Genomic DNA, 21,113 nt, shown 5'->3' on the forward strand with positions numbered 1-21,113 from the left:
GTACCGACACACCGCACACACACACAGGGAATGCTCTTAAAGGAGACAGGACCCCACAAAAGCCCTTTGGGGAGACAGAGAGAGAGTATGCCAGCACACACCAGAGCGCTATATAATGCAGGGACTAACTGAATTATGTCCCCTATAGCTGCTATAATATTTACTGCGCCTCAAATCTGTGCCCCCCCTCTCTTTTTTACCCTTTTCTGTAGTGTAGACTGCAGGGGAGAGTCAGGGAGCTTCCTTCCAGCGGAACTGTGAGGGAGTAATGGCGCCAGTGTGCTGAGGGAGATGGCTCCGCCCCTTTTTCGGCGGACTTTTCTCCCGCTTTTTTCTGTATTCTGGCAGGGGTAATTACCACATATATAGCCTCTGGGGCTATATATTGTGGTTATTTTGCCAGCCAAGGTGATATTATTGCTGCTCAGGGCGCCCCCCCCCCCCAGCGCCCTGCACCCTCAGTGACCGGAGTGTGAAGTGTGTATGAGGAGCAATGGCGCACAGCTGCAGTGCTGTGCGCTACCTTGGTGAAGACTAAAGTCTTCTGCCGCCGATTTTCCGGACCATCTTCTTGCTTCTGGCTCTGTAAGGGGGACGGCGGCGCGGCTCCAGGAACGAACACCAAGGACGGGTCCTGCGGTCTATCCCTCTGGAGCTAATGGTGTCCAGTAGCCTAAGAAGCCCAAGCTAGCTGCAAGCAGGTAGGTTCGCTTCTTCTCCCCTTAGTCCCTCGCTGCAGTGAGCCTGTTGCCAGCAGGTCTCACTGTAAAATAAAAAACCTAATATATACTTTCTTTCTAGGAGCTCAGGAGAGCCCCTAGTGTGCATCCAGCTCGGCCGGGCACAGAAATCTAACTGAAGTCTGGAGGAGGGGCATAGAGGGAGGAGCCAGTGCACACCAGGTAGTACCAAATCTTTCTTTTAGTGTGCCCAGTCTCCTGCGGAGCCCGTCTATTCCCCATGGTCCTTACGGAGTCCCCAGCATCCACTAGGACGTCAGAGAAATTAGAGATGAGCGGATTCGGTTTTACTCGGGTTTACTCTGTTCTCAAAACGGCATCTTATTGGCTCACGCATGTCACGTGTTTTGGATAGCCAATCAGATGCCGTTTTGAGAACCGAGTAAATCCGAGTAAAACCGAATCCACTCATCTCTAGTAAAAATCATGCATGTATTGTGACACTGTAGGTCATATCACAATGTAATTATCATACATGTATTGTGACGCTGTAGGTCATACTGCAGTGAAATGACGCTGTAGGTAATTGTAGTGTAATTTTCTTTTTTTTAAATAATACATTTTTATTGATTGAAGCAGCATTAGAATATAAGTAAGAAACAGTATACAAACAGTGGTGTGATCAAATTTTACAGGGCTATATACACAAAGACATCAATATACTGTCTTGTATAGTGCAAGAAATCAAACCATCCATTAATCAAGTAATTGGTTATGGGGGGAAACAAGAGGGTTAGACAAAGACAAACACGGGTGGACAAGGGAACAAACATAGACAGTACATCGTGCATGTCAATTAAAAATGTACATAAGAATGAGGTTAAGGCCAGTTACGGGACAGAGCTGTCCTCAGGAGAGTGTAAAACTGTCAAATCTACCGGATCACTATATATAGGCGAGTGACCTTTATTCTCTCGTATTCATTCCACTTGAACCACTTCATATATATAGAAGAGGCAGAAGAAGAATATTTACAATTTGCCGTTTCAAACAGATTGTGTTTGTGGACATTATTCACAATATGCCTTATACATGGTACAGAAGCTGATTTCCATAATTGTGCTATAGCAGCCTTAGCAGATATCAGGATATGCCCTAAAAGATAGGTGTCGCCACCAGGAAGCTGCTGCTGAGAATAACAGAATAGCGCCAACACAGGGTTCGCTATAACCTGTGCAAAACCACAATAAACATTGTACCTGTACGTCGCGCGTGCGCATTGCGGTGCATACGCATGTGCAGAAGTGCCATTTTTTTGCGTCATTGCTGCGCTGAGAACAACGGCAGCTAGCGATCAACTCAGAATGACCTCCTATAAGCAATGAGGTATTTCAGTTATAATTGTCACACCCCAATCTGCAGTCCGTGAAAAGGTGATCACAGCGCATCATGAGGAAAAGTTCTTCATACAAGATCACAGATATAGGGCCGGATGTAATGATGCCCAAGTTTGGTGGCCGTGCAGGATGCCAACCGAACTTGGATGTTTTTTTTTAAAGGGGCAATCACTTTCAAGCAAAACTATGCCCTGTAAGTGATTGCCCCTTTCAAAGAACATCTGAGTTCGGTCAACATTCCGCACGACCGCCAAACTCGGGCATCATTACATGCAGCCCATAGGGTGAGACACACTCTGTTACCTCCCCCACACAGTCCCTGACTGTCAATCACTTTGCAAACAGATCCTCACTGCGAGCAGATTTCTCAGGTACCTTGATGCATGTGCAGTGTGATCATGATGCATGAGCAGTTGGCATTCTGTATAACTTTGAACCAGGCCCTGTGTACGGAAATGTCAGATAGTTGGTCTGTCTGATGGTTGGTTTTATGGCCAGCATAATGAGAGACGTTCCACACAACCTCTCTGTAATATACAGTACATACCTCCCAACATGACCTATTCCATTCCTAATAAGTGATTGCTGTCACCTGTGTTGAATTTCAGGCAGCTAATGGATAAGAAAGGTGTTTCACCACAGGTGACAGCAATCATACAGTATATAGAGAGGGAAGTCCAGGAACAGAGCATTTTGTCCCTCCTGGATATGGTCATCTTGGAAGGTACGTAAATAAATAAAGGTTTAAGAACAATACATTTTTTTAATAAAACATTGTAATTAATTATATACAATACTTAAAAACATATTTTACATCATACAAACTTAATTCCATGTTTTCTGACAACGCTGGGCTGTCAGTAATAATTTAGCATTTAAGAGATGCAAGTAATTTAAATGATAAATTAATAATAAGTTATTATTATTATTATTATTACTGCTAAAATATGATGGTGTTAGAGTGGGCCTATTAGATCTATTTGAACTCCACATTTTTTCAGGAGAATTAAATATACTGTTATTGTAATGAGAAATCCTGTGTTGTCAGAAGACAGCCAATAAAAATTGCTAATGTACATTGTTTTCATTCCGAATGCAAATTATGATTTTGTCTCATAGGTTATAATTTCATAAAATATGCAAAAATATGTAAAGTACTGACAGAATTCCTCCTCTTATAGACAATGCACTGTTACTGAAGCTGAGGGTTATCACTTCTGATTTCATTACATTCTTTCTAACTAACTATACAATGCCTTCTGTATTTCTTCTTTTCTGTGTGATCTCATCTCTGCCATGTAAGTACCTTATAACCACTTCCTTCCTCTCTAGTGTTCCTGCTACTCTATGTCTGATCATGGTTTTCCTTATTCCTAGGTGTCCTTTCCCAGATTTCATTATCATTCTCAGCACCTTCTCTAGTTAAACCCTCTGAGACAATGGATCTGGTCTGCAAGGTGACTGGTGTCCTAATCACTGAAGGAAATAAAATGCATGCTGTCAACTTTGTGAGGCAATTTGTAGGGGACAAGATGGAATTTCTGGCGCACCTTAACTATGCTCAAAGCTCAGCCTACAACCCCTCACTACGGAGTAGACTTTCTCTTTCAAGAGACACTGCCAAAAATGAAGTACGTCTACAAATTAAGGAACTGAAGCCAGAAGACTCAGCAACATATTTCTGTGCTGCAGAGAAGCCCACAGTGTGTGAAGTGAAGGAGACGCCTGAGTAATATCCTATCATCAGTAAAAGATCAGTCACATCTGCAGGGTGACCACACATGATTGTTGTATGATTAATCTACTTTAAAAATGTTCATACTGAAGTTTATTCTTAAAAATATTATGAAATCTATTTGACGTTTTAAATAAACTTGTTTTCTTTTACAATATATGACAGTAGGTTACTAGTTTATTAGTATTTTGGAACTACTGTTGTTATTTTGCTCTCTCTTTCACTGTCTTTCCATCCCTCTCCCAGTGATGTGCAGTGGGATTAATGGGTGGGGAGGCACTGGCTAGTATAAGAGCCAGATTTATACCCCTTTACACCAAATTACTGGGTATGACCTGGGATTTGGAACACGGTTCCAATACGGGTCAGACTCGACACAAACAGTCCCCTTTCACACTGCAGCTCTGACCAGGGTTATTCCTGGGTCGGCACTGTTTACACTGCACACGGTCTTCTGCTGGGGCTTGGAGATTACATCATCTCCAAGCCCCATCAGAAGACCGTGTGCAGTGTAAATGGGCTTAATAGCCCACTTGTGTTCCAGGAGAGGCTCTGTGCTGCTTCCTGGATGCGTTCCACAACTCCTTTTTGGGGCGCATGATGTCGTCCCATTTCCCGGACCGGCCCATGTGCACCACTGATATTTAATGCAGCCGCATGTCCCCTGTGTCTCTGTGACTTACGGGTGGGTGGTGTCGGATTTCTAATCACTCCCCGCATCATCACTAGTGATATCATGCGGTTCAATGTGTATTCCAGATAGGTTTCCTTGCTTTTTGCTTTTATATACAGTAAGTAACTTAATACAGATGTGTCCCTTTACTTTGTTGCCCGCAATATGTATGGGTTCCCTTGTTTTCTGCTTTTATATAAGATAATGCAACACAGATGTGTCCCTTTACTTTGTCGCCAGCGATGTGTTCACATCACAGGCTATATGGCGGGACATTCTGTAGCAAGAGCGTTTGTACGCACACTCCCACTACCTGATCAGCACAGCCCCTGGAACTAGGGAATGGCAGCGTGAGGGACGTGCAGGAAGCTAAATGGCTCAGGAGGAGGCACTGGCTAGCACCAGAGCCAGATTTATATGCAATATATGAGCCAAAGAGTACATTGCGCATTATACATTGGTGCAGCAGTATATACTATTGGAAATTTGGTGAGATTTGATCAGAGTTGTACAGAAAATATAGACGGGGGAGGCACTGACTTTTTACTCCAGAGTTTTGGCTATAAAAATAATTAGAATAATACAAAGAAGATATTTCCAACATACACTTTGTATTTTTTATATACTTTATATAGTAAAAACTCTGGCACAAAAGTTAGTATAATAGGAAAGGCTCTGCCTCACCTGCCTCACCCCACCGCACGTCACTGGGAAGCGTGGAGAGATGCACCAGCTGCACACAGTAAACGTGGTAGCCGGAATTGGTTGCTCAATGTGGATAGTGGAAAGCTATGTTCCTGTTACTCGTGGTTTCAACTAGTGCAGATGGCAGAGGCAGGTGCAATAGAAGTCAGTAGTGGGAAGTAGGCGGTGTGGGAGGTGGCACTGTGCCATGTTGCGTATGCATCGTGATAGCGCAACAGTAAGCTACCTCCTGCAGCAAGGATATGTAAGGACACATCTGTAAGTTAAAACTGATAAATTGGACATATAAACAATCCTAAATGCATTCAATTCCTTGTGTTAGTATACTATCATTGACAACCTATTATTTATACATGACATTTCTTTTATTTTGTTTTTTATTTTTATTACAACAAAAATGTGTTCAATGTGCATTCCAAATGAATTAAATAGCTTCCTATTTTTATACACCATAACTCAGTGTTTTATAATTGTGTTGGACATACAGCGAGTCCTAAGTACATTTGATTATCCATATTAACGTCACTCTTTACCAATCTAATTATACATATTATTTCTTAAATGACTGCATAATGTAATGTCTCTATTTCTCTTAACTTTATTTTAAACATGCTTTGATTTTATTATAATACTCCCACTATACCTTTATTATTTTTATTTTTCTAGTATACCTATCTCTTCTATTTCACATTCGTTTTATTACTATATATATTTGTGCTTAAAACACTGTGCTCAACTTTAAAACCTTTGTTTTATTACTGTATGTATTTGTTCTTAAAACACTGTGCTCAACTTTAAAACCTTCGTAAATTTTGGCCGTTGTGATAAAACACTAGCATACTGTATGTCCACATTCTCATAGTTGACCAGCATTTTAAAAGTGCTCCTATTACAAATGTTCACATAATTACAGCATAATTTATACATTACAATAAAAAAGAAACACCTATACCAGGGGTGGAGAACCTCAGGCCCGAGGGCCGTATAAGGCCCTTAAAGCCACTTGATCCGGCCCGGACAGGCTCACCTAAACGAGAGGAGATGCCGAGCGCCTGCTGACATTTTACCACCAGCGGGCACCCAGCTCAGCAGCAGCCGGAGGCAAGAGCTCACTCCTGAGCTCCAGCTTCTGGCTCAGGCAGTGTACGTGTGGCTGTGCGGCACTATGGGAGAGACGTCATGACATCTCTCCCATAGTTCCGAGGAGAGGGAGGGCAGCGGTCCGGAAGCAGGAGCAGCGCTGGTGAGCATTGTGTTTTTTTTTCCCTTTCAATGTTTTTGTGTGTAAGTGGCGCTACTAGGGGGCATATTTAATGGGGCATAACTACAGGGGGCATATTTAATGGGGCATAACAACTGACGGGGCATATCTAATGGGCCAAAACAACTGACAGTGGGCATATCTAATGGGGCATAACAACTGACTGGGGGCAAATCTAATCGGCATAACTACTGACTGGGGGCAGGCTAATTTTTAAGTTGATAATTTTTGTATGGCCCCCGAAGGATTTTATAAATATCCAAATGGCCCTTGGTAGAAAACAGGTTCCCGACCCCTAACCTATACCCTCATTAAGGCTCCCAGGAGTCAGAACTATAAGGTTGTAAATCCAGAAGGACTCTCTTTTGGATAGTTGTACCTCTCTACTACCCCCCTCTCCCCACCCCCAACATGTTCCAATGTGGCAATTTTAAAACTGCTAACTTTTGAATTGTGTACGTCTGAGAAATGTCTTGGAGGTCTGTGAGTCTTGATTTTGTTTTCAATGTTCATCATGTGTGCTTGTATACACAGTTTTACACTGCTTTGGTCTTACCTAAATAAAATGAACCAAATTCACAAGTCATAGGTGACAAATGTGGAATTACAGGTATGTACTTCTCTAAGCTTATTATTCTTTTTATTCTCTTTATCATATATTATTGGCGATCTCTCCATAAACCTGCAGCATTTGCATCTATTACATAGGAAGCAACCTGGTTGTTTAAACTGGAAGATACTAACTGAATGTTCTTGTTTATATGGGAGCTAAAATGCTTTTAAAGGTCAAGGCTTAACTATAAGTAACTGTAGGCTTTTCTGGGAGGTGGGGACCAAAAACAGGGTCTCTAAGGGACTATTCCAATGGTTTTTGATTTTATTATTTTCTTTATTAAATTGGGATATGAAAGGTATTTTTTGTTGTTCTCTTCCAGGCTCAGATTTAATTTAAAGTAGCTCTGTTCTATTAATTGAAAAAGCTCAAATTCTTGCCTCCTTTATCTCCTTAATATCATACCTTCTTTCTACAAATCTGTTTAAAAAAGGGGGGAACCTGGATTGCACATACTAATACTAAAGATATCAAGAGGTGCTATCATGCTGAGGCTTCTAATACTATGCTGGGGGAAGAGAGATGCAGATGCACACTCTTAGCACTAAGAACACTGATAATAAAAATAATTTAAATAAACCCTCACAATTAACATGGAGTATAATTGAAGTTCTTAGCACACATTTGCGCAAATATGCGGGCCCATGTACCGCGGCCAGGTGACTTCATCACATGGGTCCCTAACATCCCTAATATTATCACATTTTATAAATTTATACAGGACTTACCTCTAAATAGGGCCTTATCAATGTGTGATCTGAAATGCAGGAACCCAGCTAATTAAAACACCTGAGGGTGAATGGGAGGAGTGCCAACACCAGAGGAAGGAAGCCTTGCCTTCCAGTGTACAATATATACACAAATATAGTGAAAAAAGGGGGGAAGCTGGATTGCACATCCTAATACTAAAGATCAAGAGGTGCTATCATGCTGAGGCTTCTAGTACTATGCTGGAGGAAGAAAGATGCAGATGCACACTCTTAGCACTAAGAACACTGATAATAAAAATAATTTAAATAAACCCTCACAATTAACATGGAGTATAATTGAAGTTCTTAGCACACATTTGCGCAAATATGCGGGCCCATGTACTGCGGCAAGGTGACTTCATCACATGGGTCCCTAACATCCCTAATATTATCACATTCTATAAATTTATAGTGATGAGCGGATTCGGTTTTACTCGGTTTTACTCGGTTCTCAAAACCGAATCTTATTGGCTCACTGATGTCACGTGTTTTGGATAGCCAATAAGATTCGGTTTTGAGAACCGAGTAAAACCGAGTAAAACCGAATCCGCTCATCACTATAAATTTATACAGGACTTACCTCTAAATAGGGCCTTATCAATGTGTGATCTGAAATGCAGGAACCCAGCTAATTAAAACACCTGAGGGTGAATGGGAGGAGTGCCAATCCAAAGGAAGGAGGCCTTGCCTTCCAGTCAGTGGCGGATCTTGCCACGGGCAAGCAGTACTTTTACCCGGGGCGCCGCCTTCATCGCGCACCATACAGCATAGTGGCACAGACACTAGGGGTCATAATTGACCCCTAGTGTCTATGCTGTGCTATGGGAGAGACGTAATGACGTCTCTCCCATAGATCCGAGGACTGGAGAAGAGCGGCACCAGTGGAGGAGGAGGTCTGGAATCAGGAGCGGGGATTGTAAGTATACTTTTATTTTACTTTTATTTTTCTTCCAGCTGCACTACAGGGGCACAAATGGGGCGTAATTGACCACGCCCCCATATGAAGCCACACCCCTATTTTTGCCCGTGGCGCCACAAGGGCAAGAACCGGCCCTGCTTCCAGTGTACAATATATACACAAATATAGTGGAAAAAAGGGGGGAACCTGGATTGCACATCCTAATACTAAAGATATCAAGAGGTGCTATCATGCTGAGGCTTCTAATACTATGCTGGGGGAAGAGAGATGCAGATGCACACTCTTAGCACTAAGAACACTGATAATAAAAAATAATTTAAATTAGTGATGAGCGGGTTCGGTTTCTCGGAAACCGAACCCCCCGAACTTCACCCTTTTTACACGGGTCCGAGGCATACTCGGATTCTCCCGTATGGCTCGGATAACCCGAGCGCTCCCGAACGTCATCATCCCGCTGTCGGATTCTCGCGAGATCCGGATTCTATATAAGCAGCCGCTCGTCGCCGCCATTTTCACTCGTGCATTGGAAATGTTAGGGAGAGGACGTGGCTGGCGTCCTCTCCGTTTATTCATTGTTGATGCAAATATTTGTGCTTGCTTAGTTATATCTTAATAGTGGGGACTGGGGAGCAGCTGTATATTAATATAGGAGGAATACAGTGCAGAGTTTTGCTGATCAGTGACCACCAGTTTTATCCGTTCTCTGCCTGAAAAAAACGCTCCTTATCTGTGCTCAGTGTGCTGCATATATCTGTGCTCACACTGCTTAATTGTGGGGACTGGGGAGCAGCTGTATTATATAGCAGGAGTACAGTGCAGAGTTTTGCTGACAGTGACCACCAGTATACGTTATCTACCTGAAAAACACTCCATATCTGTGCTCAGTGTGCTGCTTTATTGTTGGAACTGGGGACCACCAGTATAATATTATATAGGAGGAGTACAGTGCAGAGTTTTGCTGACCAGTGACCACCAGTATACGTTGTCTGCCTGAAAAACACTCCATATCTGTGCTGCATTGTAGACAGTATATAGTAGGAGTACAGTGCATAATTTTGCTGACCACCAGTATATAATATATAGGAGTACAGTACAGAAGGCCACTGCTGTACCTACCTCTGTGTCGTCAAGTATACTATCCATCCATACCTGTGGTGCATTTCAGTTTTGCACAGTTTACTGACCACCAGTATATAATATATAGCAGTACGGTACAGTAGGCCACTGCTGTACCTACCTCTGTGTCGTCAAGTATACTATCCATCCACACCTGTGGTGCATTTCAGTTTTGCACAGTTTGCTGACCACCAGTATATATTATATAGCAGTACGGTACAGTAGGCCACTGCTGTACCTACCTTTGTGTCGTCAAGTATACTATCCATCCATACCTGTGGTGCATTTCAGTTTTGCACAGTTTGCTGACCACCAGTATATAATATATAGCAGTACGGTACAGTAGGCCACTGCTGTACCTACCTCTGTGTTGTCAAGTATACTATCCATCCATACCTGTGGTGCATTTCAGTTTTGCACAGTTTGCTGACCACCAGTATATAATATATAGCAGTACGGCACAGTAGGCCACTGCTGTACCTACCTCTGTGTTGTCAAGTATACTATCCATCCATACCTGTGGTGCATTTCAGTTTGCACAGTTTGCTGACCACCAGTATATAATATATAGCAGTACGGTACAGTAGGCCACTGCTGTACCTACCTCTGTGTCGTCAAGTATACTATCCATCCATACCTGTGGTGCATTTCAGTTTTGCACAGTTTGCTGACCACCAGTATATAATATATAGCATTATGGTACAGTAGGCCACTGCTCTACCTACCTCTGTGTCGTCAAGTATACTATCCATCCATACCTGTGGTGCATTTAAGTTTTGCACAGTTTGCTGACCACCAGTATATAATATATAGCAGTACGGTACAGTAGGCCACTGCTCTACCTACCTTTGTGTCGTCAAGTATACTATCCATCCATACCTGTGGTGCATTTGAGTTGTGCGCAGTATATATAGTAGTAGGCCATTGCTATTGATACTGGCATATAATTCCACACATTAAAAAATGGAGAACAAAAATGTGGAGGGTAAAATAGGGAAAGATCAAGATCCACTTCCACCTCGTGCTGAAGCTGCTGCCACTAGTCATGGCCGAGACGATGAAATGCCATCAACGTCGTCTGCCAAGGCCGATGCCCAATGTCATAGTAGAGAGCATGTAAAATCCAAAACACAAAAGTTCAGTAAAATGACCCAAAAACCAAAATTAAAAGCGTCTGAGGAGAAGCGTAAACTTGCCAATATGCCATTTACGGCACGGAGTGGCAAGGAACGGCTGAGGCCCTGGCCTATGTTCATGGCTAGTGGTTCAGCTTCAATGAGGATGGAAGCACTCATCCTCTTGCTAGAAAAATGAAAAGACTTAAGCTGGCAAAAGCACAGCAAAGAACTGTGTGTTCTTCTAAATCACATATCCCCAAGGAGAGTCCAATTGTGTCGGCTGCGATGCCTGACCTTCCCAACACTGGATGGGAAGAGGTGGCACCTTCCACCATTTGTACGCCCCCTGCAAGTGCTGGAAGGAGCACCCGCAGTCCAGTTCCTGATAGTCAAATTGAAGATGTCACTGTTGAAGTACACCAGGATGAGGATATCGGTGTTGCTTGCGCTGAGGAGGAAATTGACAAGGAGGATTCTGATGGTGAGGTGATTTGTTTAAGTCAGACACCTGTTGTCCGTGGGACGAATATGGCAATTGACATGCCTGGTCAAATTACAATAAAAAAAATCACCTCTTCGGTGTGGAATTATTTTAACAGAAATGCGGACAACAGGTGTCAAGTCATGTGTTGCCTTTGTCAAGCTGTAATAAGTAGGGGTAAGGACGTTAACCACCTCGGAACATCCTCCCTTATACGTCACCTGCAGCGCATTCATAATAAGTCAGTGACAAGTTCAAAAACTTTGGATGACAGAGGAAGCAGTCCACTGACCACTAAATCCCTTCCTCTTGTAACCAAGCTCCTGCAAACCACACCACCAACTCCCTCAGTGTCAATTTCCTCCTTACACAGGAAAGCCAATAGTCCTGCAGGCCATGTCACTGGCAAGTCTGACGAGTCCTCTCCTGCCTGGGATTCCTCCGATGCATCCTTGAGTGTAACGCCTACTGCTGCTGGCACTGCTGTTGTTGCTGCTGGGAGTCGATCGTCATCCCAGAGGGAAGTCGGAAGACCACTTGTACTACTACCAGTAAGCAATTGACTGTCCAACAGTCCTTTGCATTAAGATGAAATATCACAGCAGTCATCCTGCTGCAAAGGGGATAACTCAGGCCTTGGCTGCCTGGGCTGTGAGAAACGTGTTTCCAGTATCCACCGCAGGGCCGTCTTAACAGCAGTGTAGGCCCCTGGGCACAGCGATGCACTGGGCCCCCTACCCATCCTCCAGCGGTAGGGGTGGGGGGTGCTATCAGCTGCAGCATTGATATCCCGTGAGCGGTAGCGGGTGTTCTATCTGCCACTCAGCATGTAGGACCTGGAGCAGTAATTTCTGCTAATTACTGCTTTACTGCACAGATGGTGGGAGATGGTTCAAGAGGGAGAACACTAAACTGTAGAAGAGGCATTGGGATGAATAAAGGGGCCCTTTTACATAACTTCCAGGGTGGTGATGGGTGTTTAATACGCAAGGGAGGGGTGGATAGTGGAGTGGACTAATATTCATCCTTTTCGGTGGGAGGGAGGCTTGGTTGACTGCAGATATCTCCAGTTCCTGGAAATAGATTTCTAAGCTTTGAAAGCGATAAAAAAACTAGAGAGTCCCACCTTTCAAGAAGTTCTGGGAACTTTGGGATCAGAGTTCAGGAGCCAGAGCAATCCACCGGCAAAAGTATAAAACTGAAAACCAGATGTGTGGAGCTGGAGCAGGGACAAGTTGCTTGAAGGCTTATATCTCTGGTTCTGGGCTTAGTAGAGACAAGCTGCCAGTGTCCACTGAAAGGGGGGAGTCCCATATTTTGGAGAATATCCTAAAAAAAACTCTACGTTAGACAGAACCAGAGATATCTGGCTGGGCAGAGCAATTAACAGTCTTGGATGGGGACCACTGTTTCGAAGTCAGATATCTCCGGTTCCCCAGGGCCGATTTTCAAAAATCTGGTACCCCTGGAAAGAGGGGACCCTCAGCTATCAGCCTAGGGCCCTTAGACTCCTGGGGCCCTTGGGCAAGAGCCCATTGAGCCCATACGAATAGACGGCCCTGATCCACCGTTAATTCACAGGCAACTACAGACTTGATTGAGATACTGTGTCCCCGGTACCAAATACCATCTAGGTTCCATTTCTCTAGGCAGGCGATACCGAAAATGTACACAGACCTCAGAAAAAGAGTCACCAGTGTCCTAAAAAATGCAGTTGTACCCAATGTCCACTTAACCACGGACATGTGGACAAGTGGAGCAGGGCAGACTCAGGACTATATGACTGTGACAGCCCACTGGGTAGATGTATTGCCTCCCGCAGCAAGAACAGCAGCGGCGGCACCAGTAGCAGCATCTCGCAAACGCCAACTCGTTCCTAGGCAGGCTATGCTTTGTATCACCGCTTTCCAGAAGAGGCACACAGCTGACAACCTCTTACGGAAACTGAGGAACATCATCGCAGAATGGCTTACCCCAAATGGACTCTCCTAGGGATTTGTGACATCGGACAATGCCAGCAATATTGTGCATGCATTACATCTGGGCAAATTCCAGCACGTCCCATGTTTTGCACATACATTGAATTTGGTGGTGCAGAATTATTTAAAAAACGACAGGGGCGTGCAAGAGATGCTGTCGGTGGCCCGAAGAATTGCGGGCCACTTTCGGTATTCAGCCACCGCGTGCCGAAGACTGGAGCACCAGCAAACACTCCTGAACCTGCCCTGCCATCATCTGAAGCAAGAGGTGGTAACGAGGTGGAATTCAACCCTCTATATGCTTCAGAGGATGGAGGAGCAGCAAAAGGCCATTCAAGCCTATACATCTGCCCTACGATATAGGCAAAGGAGGGGGAATGCACCTGACTCAAGCGTAGTGGAGAATGATTTCAACGTTGTACAAGGTTCTGCAACCCTTTGAACTTGCCACACGTGAAGTCAGTTAAGACACTGCCAGCCTGAGTCAGGTCATTCCCTTCATCAGGCTTTTGCAGAAGAAGCTGGAGACACAGAAGGAGGAGCTAAAACAGAGCGATTCCGCTAGGCATGTGGGACTTGTGGATGGAGCCCTTAATTTGCTTAACCAGGATTCACGGGTGGTCAATCTGTTGAAATCAGAGCACTACATTTTGGCCACCGTGCTCGATCCTAGATTTAAAACCTACGTTGTATCTCTCTTTCTGGCAGACACAAGTCTGCAGAGGTTCAAAGACCTGCTGGTGAGAAAATAGTCCAGTAAAGCGGAACGTGACCCGTCAACAGCTCCTCCTTCACATTCTCCCACAACTGGGGGTGCGAGGAAAGGGCTAAGAATTCCGAGCCCACCCGCTGGCAGTGATGCAGGGCAGTCTGGAGCGAGTGCTGACATCTGGTCCGGACTGAAGGACCTGCCAACGATTACTGACATGTCGTCTACTGTCACTGCATATGATTCTCTCACCATTGAAAGAATGGTGGAGGATTATATGAGTGACCGCATCCAAGTAGGCACGTCAGACAGTCCGTACGTATACTGGCAGGAAAAAGAGGCAATTTGGAGGCCCTTGCAGAAACTGGCTTTATTTTACCTAAGTTGCCCACCCTCCAGTGTGTACTCCGAAAGAGTGTTTAGTGCAGCCGCTCACCTTGTCATCAATCGGCGTACGAGGTTACTTCCAGAAAATGTGGAGAAGATGATGTTCATCAAAATGAATTATAATCAATTCCTCCGTGGAGACATTCACCAGCAATTGAATCCAGATAGTACACAGGGACCTGAGATGGTGGATTCCAGTGGGGACGAATTAAATAATCTGTGAGGAGGGGGATGTACACAGTGATAGGGGTTAGGAATTGGACGATGAGGAGGAGGTGGACATATTGCCTCTGTAGAGCCAGTTTGTGCAAGGAGAAATTGATTGCTTCTTTTTTGGTGGGGGCCCAAACCAACCAGTCATTTCAGTCACAGTTGTGTGGCAGACCCTGTCGCTGAAATGATGGGTTTGTTAAAGTGTGCATGTCCTGTTTATACAACATAAGGGTGGGTGGGAGGGCCCAAGGACAATTCCATCTTGCACCTCTTTTTTCTTTAATTTTTCTTTGCATTATGTGCTGTTTGGGGACTATTTTTTTGAAGTGCCATCCTGCCTGACACTGCAGTGCCACTCCTAGATGGGCCAGGTGTTTGTGTCGGCCACTTGGGTCGCTTAGCTTAGTCATCCAGCGACCTCGGTGCAAATTTTAGGATTAAAAATAAAATTGTGAGGTGTGAGGTGTTCAGAATAGACTGAAAATGAGTGGAAATTATGGTTATTGAGGTTAATAATACTATGGGATCAAAATGACCCCCAAATTCTATGATTTAAGCTGCTTTTGAGGGGTTTTTGTAAAAAACACCCGAATCCAAAACACACCCGAATCCGACAAAAAATTTTCAGGGAGGTTTTGCCAAAACGCGTCCAAATCCAAAACACGGCAGCGGAACCGAATCCAAAACCAAAACACAATACCCGAAAAATGTCCGGTGCACATCACTAGATTATACACCCTATATACTGTACGGTGTGATGTGTGAGATACACGTGGGGATTATACACCCTATATACTGTACTGTGCGATGTGTGTGATACACCTGGTAATTAATTATACACCCTGTAATGGAAATGAGTGGAAATTGTGGTTATTGAGGTTAATAAAATTATAGTATCAAAATTACCCCCAAATTCTATGATTTAAGCTGTTTTTGAGGGGTTTTTGAAAAAAACACCCGAATCCAAAACACACCCGAATCCGACAAAAAATTTTCAGGGAGGTTTTGGCAAAACACGTCCGAATCCAAAACACGGCCACGGAACCAAATCCAAAACCAAAACCTGAAAAATTTCCGGTGCACATCTCTAATATACACACACTGTATATATAGATGATTCATCCCATTAAACATTCAAAAATTGGGAATCAGCAATCCAGGCCTTTAATTACCCAATTCAATTGGGAAAATCATCCCATCCGGAAGGTCATCGAACGTCATTGGGATATCTTGTTGAGAGACCCAATCTTGGGCCCTTAACTGCCTCCTAAACCTAATCTAATATTCCGTAGGGCTACCAATCTGAAAAATCTGGTTGTATCAAGTAGAATTAAAAATACTGATAGTGTTAAACTGCAGCCACCGATAAATTTTTCCAATACTAAAAGCTGCTTCCCATGTTCAAGATGTATACTGTATCTGTTGCAAGCACATGGAAAGGAATCAGTTTTGCTGTGAGATTTTGTGAGAGGAACCATTTGGTGAATTGCAACACTGAATTCGTGATTTATAGAATCACATGTAGTTGCGGCTAGTGATGAGCGGGTTCGGTTTCTCGGAAACCGAACCCCCCCGAACTTTACCCTTTTTACACGGGTCCGAGGCATACTCGGATTCTCCCGTATGGCTCGGTTAACCCGAGCGCGCCCGAACGTCATCATCCCGCTGTCGGATTCTCGCGAGATTCGGATTCTATATAAGCAGCTGCGCGTCGCCGCCATTTTCACTCGTGCATTGGAAATGTTAGGGAGAGGACGTGGCTGGCGTCCTCTCCGTGTATTGTTGATGCAAATATTTGTGCTTTCTTTACTTATTGCTTAATAGTGGGGACTGGGGAGCAGCTGTATATTAATATAGGAGGAATACAGTGCAGAGTTTTGCTGATCAGTGACCACCAGTTTTATCCGTTCTCTGCATGAAAAAAATGCTCCTTATCTGTGCTCAGTGTGCTGCATATATCTGTGCTCACACTGCTTAATTGTGGGGACTGGGGACCAGCAGTATTATATAGCAGGAGTACAGTGCAGAGTTTTGCTGACAGTGACCACCAGTATACGTTGTCTGCCTGAAAAACACTCCATATCTGTGCTCAGTGTGCTGCTTTATTGTGGGGACTGGGGACCACCAGTATAATATTATATAGGAGGAGTACAGTGCAGAGTTTTGCTGACAGTGACCACCAGTATACGTTGTCTGCCTTAAAAACACTCCATATCTGTGCTGCATTGTAGACAGTATATAGTAGGAGTACAGTGCATAATTTTGCTGACCACCAGTATATAATATATAGGAGTACGGTACAGAAGGCCACTGCTGTACCTACCTCTGTGTCGTCAAGTATACTATCTATCCATACCTGTGGTGCATTTCAGTTTTGCACAGTTTGCTGACCACCAGTATATAATATATAGCATTACGGTACAGTAGGCCACTGCTGTACCTACCTCTGTGTCGTCAAGTATACTATCCATCCATACCTGTGGTGCATTTCAGTTTTGCACAGTTTGCTGACCACCAGTATATAATATATAGCATTACGATAAAGTAGGCCACTGCTGTACCTACCTCTGTTTCGTCAAGTATACTATCCATCTACATTCTATACCTGTGGTGCATTTTAGGTTTGCAGTTTGCTGACACAGTGACCACCAGTATATATAGCAGTACGGTACGGAAGGCCACTGCTGTACCTACCTCTGTGTCGTCAAGTATACTATCCATCTAGATTCTATACCTGTGGTGCATTTCAGTTTTGCAGTTTGCTGACACAGTGACCACCAGTATATATAGCAGTACGGTACGGAAGGCCACTGCTGTACCTACCTCTGTGTCGTCAAGTATACTATCCATCTACATTCTATACCTGTGGTGCATTTTAGTTTTGCAGTTTGCTGACACAATGACCACCAGTATATATAGCAGTATGGTACGGAAGGCCACTGCTGTACCTACCTCTGTGTCGTCAAGTATACTATCCATCTACATTCTATACCTGTGGTGCATTTTAGTTTTGCAGTTTGCTGACACAGTGACCACCAGTATATATAGCAGTACGGTACGGAAGGCCACTGCTGTACCTACCTCTGTGTCGTCAAGTATACTATCCATCTACATTCTATACCTGTGGTGCATTTTAGTTTTGCAGTTTGCTGACACAGTGACCACCAGCATATATAGCAGTACGGTACGGAAGGCCACTGCTGTACCTACCTCTGTGTTGTCAACTATACTATCCATCTAGATTCTATACCTGTGGTGCATTTTAGTTTTGCAGTTTGCTGACACAGTGACAACCAGTATATATATAGCAGTACGGTACAGAAGGCCACTGCTGTACCTACCTCTGTGTCGTCAAGTATACTGTCCATCTACATTCTATACCTGTGGTGCATTTTAGTTTTGCAGTTTGCTGACAGTGACCACCAGTATATATAGCAGTACGGTACGGTAGGCCACTGCTGTACCTATCTCTGTGTCGTCAAGTATACTATCCATCTAGATTCTATACCTGTGGTGCATTTCAGTTGTGCAGTTTGCTGACACAGTGACCACCAGTATATATAGCAGTACGGTACGGAAGGCCACTGCTGTACCTACCTCTATGTCGTCAAGTATACTATCCATCTACATTCTATACCTGTGGTGCATTTTAGTTTTGCAGTTTGCTGACAGTGACCACCAGTATATAAAGCAGTACGGTACGGAAGGCCACTGCTATACCTACCTCTGTGTCGTCAAGTATACTATCCATCTAGATTCTATACCTGTGGTGAATTTCAGTTGTGCTGTTTGCTGACACAGTGACCACCAGTATATATAGCAGTACGGTACGGAAGGCCACTGCTGTACCTACCTCTGTGTCATCAATTATACTATCCATCTACATTCTATACCTGTGGTGCATTTTAGTTTTGCAGTTTGCTGACAGTGACCACCAGTATATATAGCAGTACGGTACGGAAGGCCACAGCTGTACCTACCTCTGTGTCGTCAAGTATACTATCCATCTAGATTCTATACCTGTGGTGCATTTCAGTTGTGCAGTTTGCTGACACAGTGACCACCAGTATATATAGCAGTGCGGTACGGTAGGCCACTGCTGTACCTACCGCTGTGTCATCAAGTATCCATCTACATTCTATACCTGTGGTGCATTTTTGTTTTGCAGTTTGCTGACAGTGACCACCAGTATATATAGCAGTACGGTACGGTAGGCCACTGCTGTACCTACCTCAGTGTCGTCAAGTATACTGTCCATCTAGATTCTATACCTGTGGTGCATTTCAGTTGTGCAGTTTGCTGACACAGTGACCACCAGTATATATAGCAGTACTGTACGGAAGGCCACTGCTGTACCTACCTCTGTGTCGTCAACTATACTATCCATCTACATTCTATACCTGTGGTGCATTTTAGTTTTGCAGTTTGCTGACACAGTGACCACCAGTATATATAGCAGCACGGTACGGAAGGCCACTGCTGTACCTACCTCTGTGTCGTCAAGTATACTATCCATCTACATTCTATACCTGTGGTGCATTTTAGTTGTGCGCAGTATGTATAGTAGTAGGCCATTGTTTTTGATACTGGCATATAATTCTACACATAAAAAAATGGAGAACAAAAATGTGGAGGTTAAAATAGGGAAAGATCAAGATCCACTTCCACCTCGTGCTGAAGCTGCTGCCACTAGTCATGGCTGAGACGATGAAATGCCATCAACGTCGTCTGCCAAGGCCGATGCCCAATGTCATAGTAGAGAGCATGTAAAATCCAAGAAACAAAAGTTCAGTAAAATGACCCAAAAATCTAAATTGAAAGCGTCTGATGAGAAGCGTAAACTTGCCAATATGCCATTTACGACACGGAGTGTCAAGGAACGGCTGAGGCCCTGGCCTATGTTCATGGCTAGTGGTTCAGCTTCACATGAGGATGGAAGTACTCATCCCCTTGCTAGAAAACTGCAGTGCAACTCCTAGATGGGCCAGGTGTTTGTGTCGGCCACTTGGGTCGCTTAGCTTAGTCACACAGCTACCTCATTGCGCCTCTTTTTCTCTTTTCTTTGCATCATGTGCTGTTTGGGGACTATTATTTTTAAGTGCCATCCTGTCTGACACTGCAGTGCCACTCCTAGATGGGCCAGGTGTTTGTGTCGGCCACTTGTGTCACTTAGCTTAGCCATCCAGCGACCTCGGTGCAAATTTTAGGACTAAAAATAATATTGTGAGGTGTGAGGTGTTCAGAATAGACTGAAAATGAGTATAAATTATGGTTATTGAGGTTAATAATACTATGGGATCAAAATGACCCCCAAATTCTATGATTTAAGATGTTTTTTAGGGTTTTTTGTAAAAAAACACCCGAATCCAAACACACCCGAATCCGACAAAAAATTTTCAGGGAGGTTTTGCCAAAACGCGTCCGAATCCAAAACACGGCCGCGGAACCAAATCCAAAACCAAAACACAAAACCCGAAAAATGTCCGGTGCACATCACTAGTTGCGGCCTACATTATATTGGAAAGACGAAAAGGCAATTAAAGATTAGACTACAAGAACATATGCAAAATATTAAAAACAATCTGACTTCTCATAGCCTGCCCAGACATTTCAGTGAAAAACATGGTTTCAAAGTGGAGAAAAACAATTTCTCCTTTACTGTTTTAGAACACGTTCCCCTTGATCCACGTAGTAGCAGTAGGGAAATTTCTCTGTTAAAACGTGAGACATTTTGGATATATACTTTAGATTCTTTAACTCCAAATGGTCTCAATGAAAACATCGATATAGTCTCCTTTTTGTGATCTATTTATTACTGAAATATTTCATACCTCCCTTGCCCATGTTGTAAATGTGAGATTATGAGTGCAGCAGCGCTATTTCATTTATTAATATTAATATTTTTATATATTTTTTCATGATTTGGGTTGTTATCCATTGTTAATTATCATATAAGGGATTTTCAATAGTCACATAATATTTTTTTACGTTCTGGCGCCCTGTGCCTTTCGGGGCACTTGCAGTTCCTCTTTCCTGCATGTGGTGTCGCTCTCTGCTCTGGTACCTCTTGGCACATTCTGGTCTGTATTTTAGTGCTGAGATGCGAAGCGCGGTGTTCTGGGTGGCGCCAGGGTGGGGGGCAGTGACCCGTGGGGGAAGGGGGGATCTGCACGTGTTTTGGGGGTGCGGGGTGCTAGAATAAACACTAATTCTGTGTCATTTTGTACATATATATTTTTTACATTGTTCCACTTATTAGTAACACTATTGTTATTTATGGTACCTTCTATCAATTAATCCACAGGATTCACTATTTATAGGTACATCACTATTAGTCAAGTTTATATAAACACTTCACAATTAATATTTTTTATATTT

This window comes from Pseudophryne corroboree, chromosome 1 (genome assembly GCF_028390025.1).
Source record: "Pseudophryne corroboree isolate aPseCor3 chromosome 1, aPseCor3.hap2, whole genome shotgun sequence".
Lineage (NCBI taxonomy): Eukaryota > Metazoa > Chordata > Amphibia > Anura > Myobatrachidae > Pseudophryne > Pseudophryne corroboree.